This window comes from Gopherus flavomarginatus, chromosome 13 (genome assembly GCF_025201925.1).
Source record: "Gopherus flavomarginatus isolate rGopFla2 chromosome 13, rGopFla2.mat.asm, whole genome shotgun sequence".
NCBI classification, from domain to species: Eukaryota; Metazoa; Chordata; order Testudines; family Testudinidae; genus Gopherus; species Gopherus flavomarginatus.
In genome coordinates, this window is record NC_066629.1 from 15,584,367 (window position 1) to 15,603,143 (window position 18,777).

Here is an 18,777-nt window from a genome sequence, read left to right on the forward strand (position 1 = left end):
CAATAATGGTTTACCAATTTTACATGATTTCTAATACACCTCTACCTCGATATAATGCTGTCCTCGGGAGCCAAAAAGACTTAGTGTGTTATAGGTGAAACCGTGTTCTATCGAACTTGCTTTGATTCGCCGGAGTGCGCAGCCCCGCCCACTCGAGCACTGCTTTACCGCGTTATATCCGAATTCATGTTATATTGGGTGGCGTTATAACGAGGTAGAGGTGTACCATATAAATGATCTTTTACATCCCAGACAGATCAAAAGGTATGTTTGTGGGTGGGATTTCTATTTAATTTATATTTTAGTAAGATACAAATGTATAGCACAGAGGCACAAAGTTGTTCACCTGGGGAAGAATTTCACCTATGTGTGTTGTGGCTTTCATTATTTGAAATATCTCAGGATCAAAAACATTAACCCACAGACCTGGTGCTCCGAAAGTCCTCCATAAGGATGTTCATTGGTCCAAAAATTTACATAGGAAACAGGGCTGTGACATTCATTTTGCTATTTGCAATAACCGTCCATACATTTTTAAATAGATTTTCTTTATATTTTAGTGCTAAATGCCAGACAGACATTAAGAAGTTCCAGTGAGGTCAGGAGAAACTGGAATTATTTTTAGTGTTATCAGAGAACCAAATTCTCTTTCAACCTTACATTCCAGTTTTCTTCTCTTGTTCTCTTTATAATTAACAGATAAAAATAAAATTAAAACATGTACCTGTCTATATCATTCTGTGTAGTACTGTTTCATATTAACCTTTTTATTCTCACTATAGGGAAGACTGTTTATGTACCAAGCCATGGGCAAATGGGTTACTCCAGCTTTAATTATACCTGTGTGTATATTCCCCTCCCCGCCCCCGTGATAGTTCCTGTATGCACTGTAACCTATCAAGAAGATAAATTCCCACCTTGGCTATTTAATAGAGATGGATCCCTTTCTCAAAATCCAGATTGACTGGAAATATGCCATAATTCAGGAGGTTTGGCATCCACGGCTTTGGTGTAGCCCTAAACCCTATCACTAGCTTTTAAAGCTTTAAAAATTATTTTCACTGCAGAAAAATGAATGAAGTGGCATAGACGTACACAGCACCTTACAGCCGCTTTAACATGTCCCTGCCCTGAGCAGTTCTCACTAATTACTGGGAGAGCCAATGCATTTAAGAGCCCTTTAAATCGATATGAAGAGCAGTGTAGTGTGGACGGGTGCAGCGTTAAATCGATTTAAAGCTGTTAAAATTGGTTTAACAGCGTAGTGTAGACCAGGCCAGAGTGATGGATGGCAATAAACAATGCTAGGACTGGGGCTACAACAGCAAAAGGTCATGAGAAGCCCAATTTTCCTCCTCTCTTGCAGCAGGCTAAATTGGGAGTATCTCCACTGAAGGCCATGGAAAAAATATATCTTTAAGTGTGAGGAGAATCAGGCCTGAGTGGTGCTCATTGTTACATACAGATTTTGCTATATATCTATATAAGAGAGGTACAATGGTCCACAGGTTAGGACACCAGCCAAAGATTTGAGAAACTTGGGTTCAATTCCCTGCTCTGCTAGAGACTTCCTGTGTGACCTTGGGCAAATCACTTAGCCTCTTTGTGCCTCAGGTTTCCATCTGTAAAATGGATATAATAGCAATGCCCTACTTCAGAGATGTTGCGAGGATAAACACATTAAAAACTGTGAGGCACCACACTGATGTGGTCTATATAAATACAAGCCAATGGGAGTGTTTCAATTTACTTGCATTGGTTTTAGATTGGGCCCATAATGGGAAGGGGAGGGAACCAGTTATGTCCAAGTCAGCAGAGAGGGCAAGGACAAAGCAATGATCCTTGGTCTTGGCGGGGAGCACCTCATTAGTGACCATGGCAAGAGCAGTGGAGAGAGCCCAGTGCAGAATGCAGAGGTGAGGTACAGTATTTCCTGCTTCACATACAAAACTATAAAACGAGAGTGGTGTCCAAAACACTGGATAGCATAGAGATGGTAATGCAGTACTTCAATTTACCTTCTCTCATGTCAAAGTTAGAATCAGGACTCACTATTTGTCAGACCACTCTGTTTTATTAGCGCAGCGCTCCGCCAATAACACCCAGATAATGTGAGTGGCCATGCAAGACCCAAACAGTCTTATTTATACAGATAAAAGAGCAGGAATTAGACAAAGGGACAAAGAAAGCAAAACTGTAAAATTCACCTGGGGCACAGCATGCATATTCTACTTCCTTACTAACTCTTATTGATTTAAGGCTAATACTTTACCAGTTGCCCTTAAACAGTGCAATTGTTCTGTGTTCATGTCTGTATTCCTGACACCTGGATTGCAGCATTCCAGCAGTTTTGCTTAAAGGTACAGACAGCATTTTTTTAATCCTTTCTATTTTCACAATATAATTTATTCTACTTTCACACTCATAAGGCAAGAACAATGGGGACACTGATTGAAACCCATTCAACAATGTTGGGAGTAGACGGACCAGTGCTCTGCTCCAGAATGCCATTCTTATGTTCCTAAACATGTCCGCAGAGAGGCCTCTGACCAAAGCTGAACAGCTGTCAGAAGTTATTAGGTTTAATAGAGAGGAAGTGTACACTGTGATTTACAAACATGGAAAAAGACATGGCCTTTGCCCGAAAGAGACCATTATAATTCAAGGTAACGGCACACTATATGGTATACACAACTCGCAAGACTCTGTTTCACAATAACATTGGTGTTGCCATTACGGATCAGGTTAGGGGCCTACCCTTGCACAGTACCCTGCAGTGACCATACGCCAACACCTGAAGCTTCAGAGAAAAGCAGGCAACCTCCTGAAGCACCGTGTCAAATCATGCAGTACCACAAACGGGATGTGGGAAAGGGGCTCCTTCTTGTCCCCTTCAAGAAACTAGTCATCTCTGACCAAGGGGGTAAAATCTGATCACCTCTGCGAACAGCTGAAAAATGATTACTCAGAAGTATCCACCATCCATTACTTGGTTTCTTTTTTAAATAAGAGGTCTATGCAACAAGGATAAGGACTTTAAGCAACCGAGTGAAATCTCTGAGGGTTCACATAGGACTTAAGTAGTGTACAGGTTCTCCCCACAGAGTCAAATTCCACTCTAGTTGCATTAAGCACTGCCCTGGAAAGCGAAGGGTTACTGCAATTAAAAACGACGCCTCCTCCACCTTTGGGCACTATTGATTTACACTGGAGCTGAAGACATTCAGCCCTTCTCATAACTGAGCTTTTGATAGCCTAAGCAATATTTTAACACCATTGTCTTACAAAGAGTTTATGTATAAAACATCAAGTACACGTCGCAGAAAAACAAGTACAATATTTAATTCCATAAATAAAGCAATCCCTGACCTATCTGCATTTAATTACAATTGATTTGGTCAATAGCATTAAAAAAAAACAGTTGAGGGTCGCATTGAGAATTCCAGTGTTAAGAAGACAGCCAATGCAATATGTGTTATCGCTCTTTTACATAATACAATAACTAACCACAGCAATAAATATGCCATTCCTGTGAGCATTTTTTAGGCAGAGCCTGAAATATATTGCCTGCCTTGATTTCCATGGAAAAGAACTTCTCTGGGATGAAAAATAATTTTCCATCTCCCATTTGCAGTAGAAGCTGGTGCCATGTGAAACCAGGTAAGTGAAACTGCCGGGAAAAGATGTGCTCAGAGCCAAACAGAAGTAGTAGATAAAGATCACCCTGTGTCGGACTCAAAGCAGAGTAGGCAAAGTGCACAGCACAGAACACTTCAGAGCCTGCATTTATCTTTGGAAAATTCATCTTGCTCTCTCTCTCTTCCCAACTGAATTATGTTCAAATCATAGTGGGAAAAGATCCATGCCTCTCTCTATCCCTTCAGTGTTTATTCATTTAGATGGTCCACAATGAGATACAATATTTTTTTTTCAGTGTTAAAATCAAGTGTTTGCTGCAGAAAAGCAACCCAGTGGGCTCACAGAGAAATCTTAAATCAGGAAGCATCAGTGGGATGATGGTTCTCATCCGTGTTAGAAGTCACTTCTGGAAGTACTGCCAGAAAAAAAAGTTTGGTTGATGGAAGAAGAAAAATGGAAATAAATAATAACAACACGTACTTATTGCAATTATGTAACTGTCTGCCTCACAAATAAATGCAATTACATTCCATCCCAAACATGCACACACTGAAGTTCCCGTTACCAGTTTACACTTGTTTTGCTCTGAAACCTTTCATGGAAATCGTCACCCTAAATTACTTTTCTCTCCAAATATAAACAAAATCCACTACAAAGGAATTTGTCATCTTTTGTGCTCCTTGTCACAGTAATTTGTTTTTAAATATCATTTTGAAACAGCTGAATTATTTACATTTGAAAATTAGCTACCGACCCGCTGCAGCTGCTACTTTTCATTTCTTATTTTTTATGCATCGGTGTCCTGTGGAAAACTACGAACTGCATAATAAATCTGCTTATGCAAATTATTTACTCCAATTCTCATGGCTAAATATCACTGTTGTTTCAATCTGCATTGGTCCAAAACAAGTTAAACAAGTTAGGCCCTGATCCAACGCCCACTCTATTGATTTCTATGGGTTCTGAAGCAAGCCTTTCCATGGCAAGAGAGTGGTGTTAACTAGAGGCAATCAAGAATTTTCCAACAAACATTTTTCCATTAGGTCAAGATTGGAATTTCTGATCAAAACCAGAGAGACCCTGCCATACCTGCCAATAGTCCAAGCAGTTGGGGTGCTTGGCTATTATGTGGACAGGCCAGGTGCAAGTCCCTGCTCTGCCTGCCTCTCTCTGGCGCACTGAATAGTTAATTATTTATATATAACGGGAGAGACTCAGGGAGCAACTACAACTTTTTTTTTTTTAGGCAAAGCAAGGATTTGAACCTGAGTTCCCCCTATTCCAAGCAAGTTCCCTAACCACTTAGTTGAGGGCTGTTGGGAGGGAGAAGGGAACGTGCATCTCTCCCCTGTCCCCCTCCACCAACAATTTTTGAGGTCTCAGTGTCATTCTGATGCAGAACAAAAGCCAACACTGAAATTTTTCACAAAACGGAATTCTTGTTTTAACCAATAACACTTTTTAAGTTAAACCCAGAACTAAAACATTCACATGGCATAAGATGTTGTTCATACACTCAAAACCCATGCATTTACCATAAACAACTAGGACAATATTTTCGAATTTTGGGTGCCTTAAGTTAGGAACTTAAGGCCATATTTAGGCATAGAGATGCTTTTGAAAAGGCTAACCTATGTGATTTAGATGCCTAAGTCCACCTGGAAGTCAATGAGACTTAAACACTTAGGTCACTCAGGTGCACTGGAAAATGTTACTCCTAAATTCAGTGGGCACCGTGGGGTCACAGCCCTACAATATTCACTTCCTGAGTTGCCTCATTTTCAGCACCCAGGTTTGAAATGTTTGGCCTTGATATCTGCAAACGTTATTTAGCATAGCTGAAGTGAAATTTAAAGGACAAAATCTCTCAGGCATAAATAATTTAAATCCAACAAGCGCACAGCATACCAGAGCATGAAAGGGTTCTCATTCAAAACAAACCTGACTGGGTTTATCAGAAAACGTTCCTTTCAAGCACAGAAGACTAGACGTCCAATTTGCTAATACAAGTAAAATTAGAGAACAGTCTGATAAAAGCGTTCCAGCATTGGTAACAGTTAACAAGGTGGCACAAAGGGATTCAAAGCCTCCCCTAGCATATGGGAGTGCCAGCATGGACAGAAGCAGCTCCTACATCTCCCTCCCTGCAGACCTTGATGCAGGCGCATGCTGCAGGTGTCAACGGGCAGGGCAAGTGGAAGGGTTGGAGCACAAAGCTCTCCAGGAATTCTCGGCTGCTGTTTTGGTGCCTAGGGCAGACTGTCTCCAGGCTACTCCATGCCACCCTGAGGCTTAGCAGAGAATGAGGGAGCTGTAACCGGTTTCCTGAGATTTGCTCAGCAGAGAATCAGGGAGCCGTAACCAGTTTCCTAAGATTTGCTCTTCCCACACGCTGCGCTCTGCTGTGCACAGTGTAATCTCAAGGTGGAATTGTGATGTGTTCTTCAAAGAAAATTGTAAATATTACCTTTGAATGTTAGTCTACTTTGATGACCAAGTAACCGTGCCATCCTGTTATCAGAATATTTGTCCCCACTTTCTCTTTCACAGTCTGAACTTTCACTGTAAAGTCTGAATCCTGCAAACTACACATATTCTCAGTCTCCCTGAGTTCCATGGAGCTACTCCTACCTGTGCAGAGCTCACTGCAAGCCCTATGCACCACTTTGAGCTGATCCTCTGCGCAGCTTCCAAAAGGAGGAGGAAATGGATTTCCAACTTGAGTCTGATTGCAAAACTTTATTGAATTTAGATGCTATTCATGGCCTGATCAGCAGAGTGCAGCAGCTGCACACTGAAGAATCACCTACAGCTATGCAGAACTGCTAACCAAGGGCTCTCTTCTGGTACAAGAGCATAACTGTGTAACCTAGTGCACCCCTCACACAGAAAAGAATGGGGCCCCACACTCAGTTAGAAAGGATTAAATACATTTCACATTCCAGATACAGCAAGTAGGGATTGAAGGTCCTGATGTACTCTTTAATTACAGCAACTCATGCCACTTTGTGCAGAGAAAAAGCCGTGAGAACTTAGTACAGGTCACAAAGGCGTTTTCAGGAATGAATAAAGGATTGTCAACTCTGTCAAACTGTTACCAAAAAACAAGCTACTGTATAAAAAAAAATCAGCATTATTAAATCTTCTTGTTCCTCACTCAATGCAGAGTTCTTTGATCCCCACTGCACAAAGGCATTAAAAGGTCTAGTTATGTCACACTGGGAAGCCGCATGTTTCTTGTGTTTTTTAAAGCAGAGTGAGAAATTCTTGTCAGTTTAATTGGAGAATGTGTAGTCTCACTGATTAAGACACAAGACTGGCAATTCAGGGAAACATGGGTTTTGTTCTCAGTTCTGTTACAGAATTATTACATCACCTTCGGAAAGCCACAAAAATAGCGTAGCCGAAGTCGACGTACTAAGAGCCACTTACCGCAGTGTCTTCGCTGAAGTAGGTCGACTGCTGCCGCTCCCCCGTCGTCTACACCTACACTTCTCACTACAGTAGAGTACTGGAGTCGACGGGAGAGCACTCAGCAGCCAATTTAAATCAACCCCCGCTGGATCAATCGCTCCTGAGGTAAGTATAGACATGCCCTTAGAGACCCCACAAGGATGTTATAGGGTCACAGTCATTGAAGTTTCTTGAAGTACTTTTGAGTTCTTGGATAGGGTGACCCAACAGTGTGAAAAGGGAAAAAAGTGTAAGAGTGTGTGTGTGTGTGCGTATGCGTAAAATAGACACCTATGTATGACAAAGCCCCAAATATCAGGACTGTCTCTATAAAATCGGGACATCTGGTCACTCTATTCTTGGATGAAAGGCACTGGAGAAATGCAAATATTACTATTTATTTGTGGACAGCTATCCCTACAATGGGACAACTCTTTTGCTCAAGAGAACAAAGAGCGCAATTCAGCTGCCTGTGCCTCTTCTAAAGCTTGTAATGGATGAGAGAAATATGATAGAAAAAAGCTAGTGAAAGAAGGGGTGGTGCCTGCTGTCAGTACAGTGCATCAACACTGAACATTCCCAATTCCGGCACTCAGAAACCAAGATTTAAAGGGAAAGAAAAAAAAAAGATTTTGATTTGTATTATTTTTGGAGTTTAGAACGTTCAGCTGCATTTTTCACATTCTTTGTCACTGTGGTTGAATTTTTTTAGCCAATAATTATTGCATGGTATAATTTACAGTGAATTATTCTCGTTCAAGGACTACACAGGATGCATATTTTCATTCCTAACATCATCTCTCCAAAGACAGACTTTTAAATACTGCCACGAGCAGGCAAATTTTAAGGTATGTGCCTATCTTCAGAGCAGCAGTGGTATCCTGGATGAGGAGCTGGGTCATTCATTTATCATTTATTGGCCTCATGTACCTCTACAGATTATGAAAAACGTAGCTCACTCACTCATGGTTATTCATCTCTCACTCTTCAGCTGGAGTTTGCAGTGTATATTGATCTGCTCTGCATATATGTCACTAAAAGCAAGGATCCAGCACTCTGGGCCTAAGGATAGTATGTAATACAAGTCCTAGAAACGGAGCCTGTCATGCAGAGTGACATGCTTCAGCACCTCCGAACACATCCTGCACGCTATGTGAAATTCATCCTTGTACAGAGGGCGAGCATAAGACTTACACAAAATTTAAGTCCCACTTAGTGGGACTCAAATGATGCATAGGCTTTCTGCTGGCCTTCTGCACGGGGGTGAATTTCATCTGTACTGTGGCGGTTCCTCCCAGCAAAAAGTCCCACACTTGCATTTCCTATCTGTTATTTCATAGATGAGGTTTGTTTTTTTAAAGAGACAACAGATGCACCAAGCCAAATGACTGGTTAGCTCCTGCGGACAACATGAGCATGATAACTACCTGGGAGCCTTAAGGTTGGATCTGACACTGCTCTGGAGACGCTACAGTGAGAACCCCTTATTACCATTCACAAAGAAAAGCTCAACACACAGAGCTGCATACAGTACACTGCCCTACTTAACAATATATTGGCTAAGGAATGTACTTTAAGGAACAAAAACCTCACATACAATATGCGTGGGAAAGGCAGCCAGGGTTAAAGTCTTCTGTACAGCTTACAGAATGTATCTGAGAACAAACCACAGGGAACAGAACATCCAGTGAACATCATGCCTTGATTTCAGTTACTTACTTGCTATTTAAATTTAAAAAACGCCATTAGGAGGCACAATTTCTACAGTCAATTGATTTACTTCAGTTTAAATACAAAAGAACAAGGGAGGCTTTGCGTTGTGCTGAAATACAATTTCTTTTACATGGAAAAAGAATCAAAATTACTGGGCTGAAGTCAGCTCGGAACAAACAGGTGAAACTTTAGTAGACGTCCCTCGGCCGTATTCAGTGATGATGTAAATGGCAATGAGTAAGACGGTCATAAACGGTGTGTTTACGAAGTGATTTGGATACGGAGTACGGGGAGAAAAGGGGTAGAAGCTGGGAAGGCACAAGGAAAAGCAATTTATACTCAACTCTGTCATATGCTTCTGCCATTGAGAGCAAAACTGAGCCCAGATTTTTACTTCCATGGGAGTTGCAGGCACTTGTAAGTAGATTCTGAATGCACAACTGGTGTAAGATCCATTTATTTTGCACATCTGAATGCCACAGCAATGTAAGTTATATACACACACCAATAACATGCCATTAACTATCCACAAGGTTCTGAACAGCAGAAGTTAAACTGACCAGAGTTTAATTAACTTAGCTTTCCCAAGCAGTAGTAAAATTAAGAGCAAAAACAGAGGCTGTAGTGGTGTCAGAAGAATCAGGAAGGCAGCTAGCAACATTTTGTTCGTTTGTTTTTTTTGTTTTCGTTTTTAATGAAAACTGGGATTCTCCAGAAACTGATGGCTTAACCCTTTAATCCTCCAAGGAAATTCTCCTTCTCTCCTGCAAGCTACTAGATTTTTAAGAGTTTTAAACTCTGGACCTTTTCGACCATGCATCTCCCTCATGTTTAGACTACAGGACCAAGAGGCTGAGGTAAAACCAGGCTAGCCCAAAAATGTACATAGCTGTAATACAGTATGTCATATCCAGTTTCAGTAACCAATAGTACTCAGCTGACCACATATCAACAAAAGGAAAAATGGTGTACGACAAACTAAGAATTAATAGTTACAATTGTTCTCTAACAATGCCAAACAGTCTCTCTAGATGCTTTCAAGCAGAGCAGTAATTTCTTGTTTGCAGTTTAGGCCACATACCAGAACAAGAGGAAATGCAGAACCAAAAGTTCCCCTTCTCTCTAGCTCTCAGCTTGTTTGAAACAGAATGATCAAGACAATTGTGAGGATGCATGGCCAGTTTGTAGTATGAGTGTCTGAGAGAGATGACTGTATTGGGGCAAGACAAAATCTTAGGACCGAATCTGTTCTGAGGTACACTGATATAACCTTAGGGTGAATCTGATCAAGCAGCTTAAAAACCCTGATGAATGGAAAAGCCTGGCAGCACGGTTCATGCCAACTTTGTTACTAAAACTCTATGACCAACACAAAGAAATTAGGGCTATTACATGAAAATTATCCCCGGGATTGTGCTCAAAATCCTCCACAACAACATTATCTGTACAAACACCTACCAAGACAGCTTGCTCACTTTACAATATGTACCACTATGCGAAATTACACCACCACCACCACCACCACCACCACCACCACCACCACGACTGGCAAAAACCTAGCAAGGGAGTGTTAAACTGAATGTACTGGACAACAGTTCAAACTAAAGATCTCCATAACTTTCAGTGGCTAATTAATTGCTTTACAATTGACCGTTGTTGAATCATGCCAGAGAATGAATTCTTCCCACTAAGACTGGTTTATTGATTTTTTTTTTTGTAAATGCCGCAAATGTATTAACAGTGATTCAGAAACTGCTCTCAGCCTCTTTCTGCATTCTCTGGATGTATTTCAAGTGCTAAATAGAATATTCAAGCTTGAAGCCATTACAAAATACTGAACTTCCCTACCACAGTTGAATTGCAATTGAGATCCATCCCTAGGTTTGGAAAATAAATATGAGAATGTTAACCACCCCTTTTCATGATTTGTCAAAAGATGTTGATTTTTAAAACGGTTCCTTAAAAAGAAGCCAATTTCTTCAACTCCCACATAGATTTCTTTTTCTTCTAAGCAATCTAGTGCTGGTGAAAACTGATTGACAGCCCTAGAAATCTAGAGTCTTACCTAGCAAGGAGGAAGCACAGCTTCTTAGACAATTGCAGCATTTCCCACACTGCAGCATTACAAGGTACCTAAAGAGGGACCATCTCCAAAGATGAGAAGACAGTTCATTCTCCAATGTTAATCCCATCCTTTGCACCTTGAATCATGACAAGATGTGTCCCAACTCAGGTGGTGTTATCTGTTGTTGTCACCCATAAGAAACTGGGCTGAGATACAGAGAGCAACCATAAGATGCTCAATATACAACAGAGATCTATGAAAGGATCTGTATTTTAATGCAAAGATTCTAACACACAAACATCAAAGCCAAGGTGGTTGAGGCAGTATCTTTTATTGGACCAACTTCCGTTAGTGCGAGTTGGTCCAGCAAAAGATACGTCGCCCACCTTGTCTCTCTAATACTCTGGACTGACATGACTACAATTACACTGCATACACAAACATCATGAAATTCAGAGCCTCAGTTCCCACACTAATCATAACTTGGCCTTCCTTGCCAAATTACAGTTAATATAGAAATTATGCATGCCGTTTAGCAGAGCAAAGTACAGTACCATATGCATAGGCACATTTTGCATAATACACATTAAAACACTTTTATGCCTTTGCACACACTGAGACAGAGGATTATCAGTGCTATGGCAACCTTAGCTTTGAATTATAAGAGTGCATTCAAAATTTCAGCTGCAGTACCATCATTTGTTTGTTTATTTGCCTCTTTAAAACTAAAAGGGAAGAGTTGCCAGTGCATTTATGCAAACATATGACCCCATCTATCTCATATTGCAAGAGACTGCATTTACTGCAGTGCACGGTTGTTCATTCCAAGACAGACACTGGTGCACCATGGGCTTACGTAGCACATGTCCATGAGGGCAAAAGACCTTGAATGGCCAGCCTAAACCCACCCAGCTTTGCTTATTTCTAGTGCAAAGATCCACACAAATGACAAAAGATAGGCAACCAGCACATTAGCAATAAGACAGAGGAGAAAGAGAAAACATCTGAAAAAGAAAAACATTTCTGGCAGAACTTTAATAGACATTGTTACCTTTACAGGGGGTAACTGCTACATTCCCTAATCCCGGAAGCCTTCCTTTACCCCCTCCCTTTCAAAGCATTTCACATTCACAGCCATCTCCAAGCCAAATTCTTCTTCTTAACAATGATCCCGCCAGTGTCAGCAGGACAAACCTTAAGTTAACAAACTACTTCCAGGCTGAATGGAAATTCCTTATTAATTGCTGAGCTTTGGGCTTGAAAGCAATCTGAGAGGATGTGTGAAGGCAGGCAGCTCCTCTGGGTACACAGGCTGGAAAAGTCTGAGTGCAATCAAAAACAATATTATGTGTAGGGTAAATCCCCAACTCTTCACTACCCCATGTACCACAACATACTAAGGATGCAAGGGAATCCTGGTTAACTGATAAGTTTTCCTCTTGATGTCAAATTGCACTGCAAGATGGGTTTGCTCTCTTTTCAGTGTATATAAAGAACAAACAATATTAGTTCTCCAGCTCTGCAAATTAAAATGAAATGATTGTCATAATGTAATGCCTACTGCCCGAGATACAGTTTCCATTCTGGTATAATTGAATTCTTTTAATTGGCAAACTCCAGTGGAAGCCAGTGTGCCAATTAAGTGATTGTCCCAATTATCAGAGACTCCCAGGGATGCTCCATGCTGGGCGAAAGTCATTTTTATTTCATGGACTGTTTTAAAACTAAGCAAAGTACTATGCACAGAGAAATAAAGTCTTTTCAGAAGCACAGAGAAGGGAAAGTATGTATTTTCAAACCTGTGGGGCAGCACACACACACCCCCCTTTGCGGTACTAAAGCCCCAAGACTCCTCCCCGCCCAGCAGCTGAAGCCCAGAGTCCTGCCTCCTCACAGAGCAGAAGCCCCTAGCTCAGTGGCTCTCAAAAAAAATTTTATTTTTTTTTACTGGTGACCTCTTTCACGTAGTAAGCCTCTGAGTGCAACCTCCCTTATAAATTAAAAACACTTTTTTATATATTTAACACCATTATAAATGCTGAGGCAAAGGGATTTGGAGTGGAAGTTGACAGCTTGTGACCGGGTCCCGACCCCCAGTTTGAGAACCCCTGCCCTAGCTTAACTACCCCATCACCCTGCCTCAAGCAGAAGAGCTGAGGTCCCCCTCCCAGCCTGTAGCCCCAAGTACACCCTCACAACCCTGCTTGGCCCTGGAGTTTTTATACATGGGGGGCCGAGAGGGAAGATGATGTAGGAATCTCCAGAAAATTCTCTCTGAGAATTTTTGCCCTGATGACACCCATTGGAAATGAAGCTAGAGGAGGCTGATTGAACCCACAGTTGTTCCTTATCCCTTTTCCTGGTCAGTGTAGAGTTTGTATACTCCACCGCACCAGTATATTACATACACATGTGCTTTCTCTATTCTAGATGAAAGTTTTATTGGACAAAAGTGCCAGAGTGATCCCCTTTTAGTGGCTAGCCCCCTGAATAGCACTACAGAGACCCTAATCTCAACCTGCACGTGAAAGATCCACTAAGAAATGTGTTTTCTTTATTTTGAGAACAAGGCTCTCAGAGTTTACTTACATCATTTACTTTCAAAACTTTACATCTGATAATACTAACAAATTGTTCTAATGCTCTAAACACACAGCCAAAACAAACAACATCCCCACTGACAAAATCCAACACACAGAAACTCTTTCATCCTTGTAGAGTTGCCAACTTTCCAATCCCACTAAACCAAACACCCTAGTCCCGCCCCTTCTCTGAGGCCCCACCCGCTTCCCCAAGGCCCTCACCCCCACTCACTACATTCCCCCTCCCTCAGTGGCTCACTCTCCCCCACCCCCAGTCATTTTCACTGGACTGAGGCAGGGTGTTGGGGTATGTGAGTGGGTGAGGGCTCTAACTGGGGGTGCGGGCTCTGGCGTGGGGCCAGAAATGAGGGGTTAGGGGTGCAGAAGGGGGCTCTAGGCTGGGGCAGGGGATTGGGGTGCAGGAGAGGATGAGGGCTCCAGCTTGGGGGTGGAGCTGGGGATGTGGGATTTGAGGTGTAGGAGGGGGCTCCAAGCTGGGGCATAGGGGCTCGGGGGGCATAAGGGTTCACGGTGTGGAAGGGGGTTCTGGGCTGGGGCAGGGGTTTGGGGTGCAGGAGGAGATGAGGGCTTCATCTGGGGGTGCAGGCTCTGGGATGGGGGTGGGTCTGGGGTATTTGCAGTGCAGGAGAGGGTTCTGGGTTTGGGGTGCTCAGGGTTGGGGCACGGGGTTACCTCTGGCAGCTCCCGGTCAGCAGTGCAGTGGGGGGCTAAGGCAGGCTTCCTGCCTGTCCTGGCACCACGGACCGTGTTGCGCCTCACAAGCAGCCATCAGGTCCAGCTCCTAGGCAGAGGCACAGCAGGCGGCTCTGCGCGTGCTGCGCTTGCCAGCTGGAGCTCCCCTCCGCCCCCCAGCTCCCAGCCAATGAGAGTGTGGAGCCGGTGCTCGGGCAGCGTGTGCAGCCTCATGCCACCCCTGCCTAGGAGCTGGACCTGACGGCCACTTCCACGGCACAGCGTGGTGCCAGCCAGGACAGGTAGGGACTAGCCTGCCTGAGCACTGCAGCAACACCGACTGCCAAGCTTCTATTGACTTTAATGGGAACAGGATCATGTCCCCAGGCTGCTAAAAATAATTTTATATAAACTCTTCACTTTTTGTGGTTCCCATTTATACTTGTTTTTAAAAACGATTCCCTTCATCTCTCTCCTTACAAATACAATTCTTAAATAGAAAATAAAACAAAAACAATTCCAACACCTAGATAATGCCTCAAAGAAGTTATAAACTGGGAAACAGAATGGATTAAAACATAGATCTACTGACAGATGAAACAGTGAATTAACAACGTACAAGAAAAATTTCACTACTCAATCATTTGCCAGCTGTTGGATCCCCTCCATTGCCCAGTTAGGCCCCAATCCAAAGCACTTAAGCCCATGTATAACTAAGCACACGAATAGTCCTATAGAAGTCAACAGGACTACTGATGTGAGTAAATTTATTCATGTACATAAGAGTTTTACAGAATTAGTTCCTTAGATGGTAGGTTTTCAGTGCAAGGGCTTATCTGCACCTTAGTCTAAAGACCCCACTGTGCTTTTAGTCTCTGTATAAAACTAGAATAATTTTTAATTTCACTCAGCTTGTACAATGAAGAAAAAAAGCTGGGCTTTTCATCAGTTTCATGTTTTGATTCTCATGCCCAATGCTGCAATGTTTGCAAAGGCTGGAGGGAGGTGTTTAAGTATAAAGGCAACTCTTTTATTTTTATTTATTTTTAATTTTGAGAAATCAGGCTTTACGACACTTTTCTTTTTAAAACAGGTCAGTCTGCTTCCACCATATCCAGGAAGCAATCACCTTTTCTAAAACCTAACGCAAACACATTCTATAATCTTAGTGAACCAAATACTGCTATTCTTGACACTCTGTGCAACCCTGCTGAAATGAATGATGTTACGGACACGTAACAGAAGGATGAATTTAACCCATTCTGTTTTCTTAAATGTGGATTTTATTTAAAAAAGTACAAATCTGCAGCTTACCCACTAAAACAAGATTTGGTTTTAGTTTTGGGGAGTAGCCATAATCATATGCTGGATTTTTGTGAAGACTGTAAGAAAGGCCTCAGTTTTAATGCTTAGAAAATCTGTTCTTCTGTGTTTTCACTCGTAGCAAGAAATAACTCATGTTTGGGTTGGGGGAGAGACAACGAGGACTCCAACTACGTCACATGACCACCCAGGGAGTTCAGCCACATTGGATAACGTTGGATGAAGAGCATTTCATGGGAGTATTCCACAAACAGATATTGGACGTACAGATAATCTGTCATCTGTCGCTTCCACACACTGAGAAAAACACAACTGGATGCTGACCTATGCTATGAACACTCACCATCACCCACAGTGCAACAAAATTTGTCATGCCAGTTCAGCCATCAGGCCAAACAAGACTGACGTGGCTCACTGCATGGCACTGACGGTTGGGGACCTAATAGTGATGAATAGGCCTTTCAGAGAGATAAAGTCAAACCATATAAAAATGTTTCTGTGACCATTGCTATAGCTGGAGGAAATGCCATTGAAATACAAAACAATGATTTCAAGTGAAACTTCCCAGCAAACACCAGGAAATGGGCAATGACATCTTTATTAGTAGGAAAAAGATAGTTCTTTCAGAAAGGCTGAATGAATCAAACACAGCTTAAAATTGGGACGATATCTTTGCACTATGCAAAACTGAGAAACGCACTAAAATTCAGTTCGCATTAATACAGTTGTGACATAACATGCATCTTTTATACATTACTCTCTTTACTAATGTACATTAATCCTAAACTTTTCCCGTTTTAAAAAACAAAAAACAAAAGTTAAAAACGTGGAACAGCAGACCCATATATTTGCAGTCTGCAATGGGGGTTGTATTCTCTCACCCAGAAGGAATCCTCTAGTCTGGGGACTGACTGTTAGACCAGCCATGTCCTACAAAAGCTACAGCAGCAGATGAAAATTTCAGGGTTTTGGTGCACAAAGTGCTTTCCCTAAGCTCTTTCCATGCTCTTTATGTTTCTGTGTCAAGTTAAAATTGCTCTTTGCAGGAGCCTTGCTATGAGCTGAAGGACCTGGACTGCTGATGTAGGTTTTTGTTAGCAAGCCTCACTTTCTCTTCTGTCCTGCTCCCCTCCTTCCCATCCTCATTAGTGCAACTGGAACACAAGGCCAATTTAACTCAACAAAGAGCACTTATACTGACTTCAGTGGGCACTCGCTGGGACCCATGGAGACCGCCTGATCTTATAACCTGCTTTGACTGGGAGATGGGGGGGTGTCTTTGAAGAGCAGCCTCAGCATGTCAAACAATCTGGCCTCAGATGCTATGACATATACTTTCCCTAAGAGCTGATGCTTGTGGAAGTATTAAGACAGCCACTTGACAGATTTCACAGGTTTCTCATCACTGCTTCAGTAAAGGGCCTGATAGGATTTTCATTCCAGCTCATATGTCTAATTTTATATAGCAAAGATCATAATGTAATCTGAATGATGAAAGGAGCCTGGTTTTTATTGCACACCTGAAGTAAATCATGTGTAATTCCACTGAAGTTATCAAAGTGATGTGAGATCAGAATCAGGCTGGTGTCTTATCAAGGCAGCTGAGAACAGCATATGAAAGATGCAAGTTAATATGCACTCAATATTTATGTTAACAGATCTAGTATAGGTAGGAATCCCAGGTGTATTACGAATGACCAAACTATTGCAACATCAAGCACATAACTTAGATGAGAGATGCTGTCGTGAATCTAGGGAAAATTCACCTGTCCCAAAAAGGAATTAGTGTCTGAACTTTCATACAAACATCCAGAATTTCTACATTATATAGTAAGGCTAAAAGCTCCATGCTAAAGACTGCTGCAATATGATGGCCAGCCATTATGGTCTAATGAGTAGGTAATGCACTCTGAGCTGGAAGGATTCATTTGCTGGACAAAGAGAGGATGTGATCACCTCAATCAGATTCACTGAGTTGGCAGTGAGGGACTTGTCAGGCGGTGAGTAATGGTACATTCCAGGTAGGAAGAAAAATAGCCAGTCATAAAGTCTAGTGGTATTGGTTCATGAAAATCAACCTCTCCTGCTTATCATAAAGCCACCTCAGGGCAAATAATCCCTGCTGGTTTCTATGTCCAGACCATATGGGTACTTGAGTGCACTGCAAATTTAGGCAAAATGCCAACTACTGGATGGCGAAATAAACGGGTTTTGCAGAGCATGGCTTCCAAGAATGCAAGAGTGATATTATCATCTGGATGCTAAACGTTAATGCAACCTTGCAAAATGGTAATGAAAGTTTACCAGCTCAAGTGCAAAAATCTTCTCAACAATCCTGTCACAGGATGAGGATCAAGAAAAACAAAATCCTAATGATATTTTACTCACCTAGCAAATAAAAATTAATTGCCTAAGGCGAAGTGCTTTGCAAAGGAAGTCAGTATCTTTATCCCCATTTTATAAGTGGGGAAACTAAGGCACAGAGAGGTGACATAAAAGACCGGCTTTGTCTGTTCCATATTAAAATTAAAGGTGTCTAGTCTTCAAGCCCTTGTGCAACATGTATCAAGAGGACAGAACACCCACTGCATGCTGAGAAAAAAATCACCCCAACATTCAAAATGCATAGATGCTACCTAAACACAGATTACTAGACAGTCAAGCTGTAAGGAATATTCATGAGTAAAAGTGAGCCAAGACAACAACCATGATGCAAATAACAGGGTATCAAGCTCGAAAAAGTGAATCTTTTAGTCCACTGTAAATCAGTGGCAGGAAAAGAAAAAAAAAACAGTCACAAAAGTATGCCACTAGGCTTGCTTTGCTTCCTACACGTGGAGATTTTCCCCTCCTCAATGAATGGAACATTATACAACTCTTTGGCATTGTTAATCTTACCTTACAGATAACTTGGCCTCAAGCAAATGCCTCTGAAAATGTGCTGCTTGTCATCCTCCAGAAGTCACCCTGTTATGGCACCCCAGGAATATCATAAACATTCAAGACAACAAGTACGCTACAGTACCAAAGGCACAGATTGAACACAGTAATGGCAATGGGTCAACGTACTCTCTGGTTGAAATGCAACTGAAATCAACAGAATTCGACAACCATGAATTTAGCCCAAATAAATACATGCATATTTAAAGCTTCTATAGCACGTTCTACATCACAAAGCACTTTATAAATACCTAAAGGTGGACATACTCTGAAAAGTAACTAAAAATGTCAGCATGAGGTTGCATTTATCACCCATCAATGATTTAGAGAATACATCTGCTCAATTTACTAGTAAAAATAACTGAAGCA

General features: G+C 41.8%; 1 protein-coding gene across 7 annotated transcripts in view; it reads right to left on the reverse strand.

Moving 5' to 3' along the window:
- ARHGAP32 (Rho GTPase activating protein 32) overlaps positions 1-18,777 on the reverse strand; it is a 403,957-nt gene that overhangs the window by 206,850 nt on the left and 178,330 nt on the right. The window lies entirely within an intron of this gene.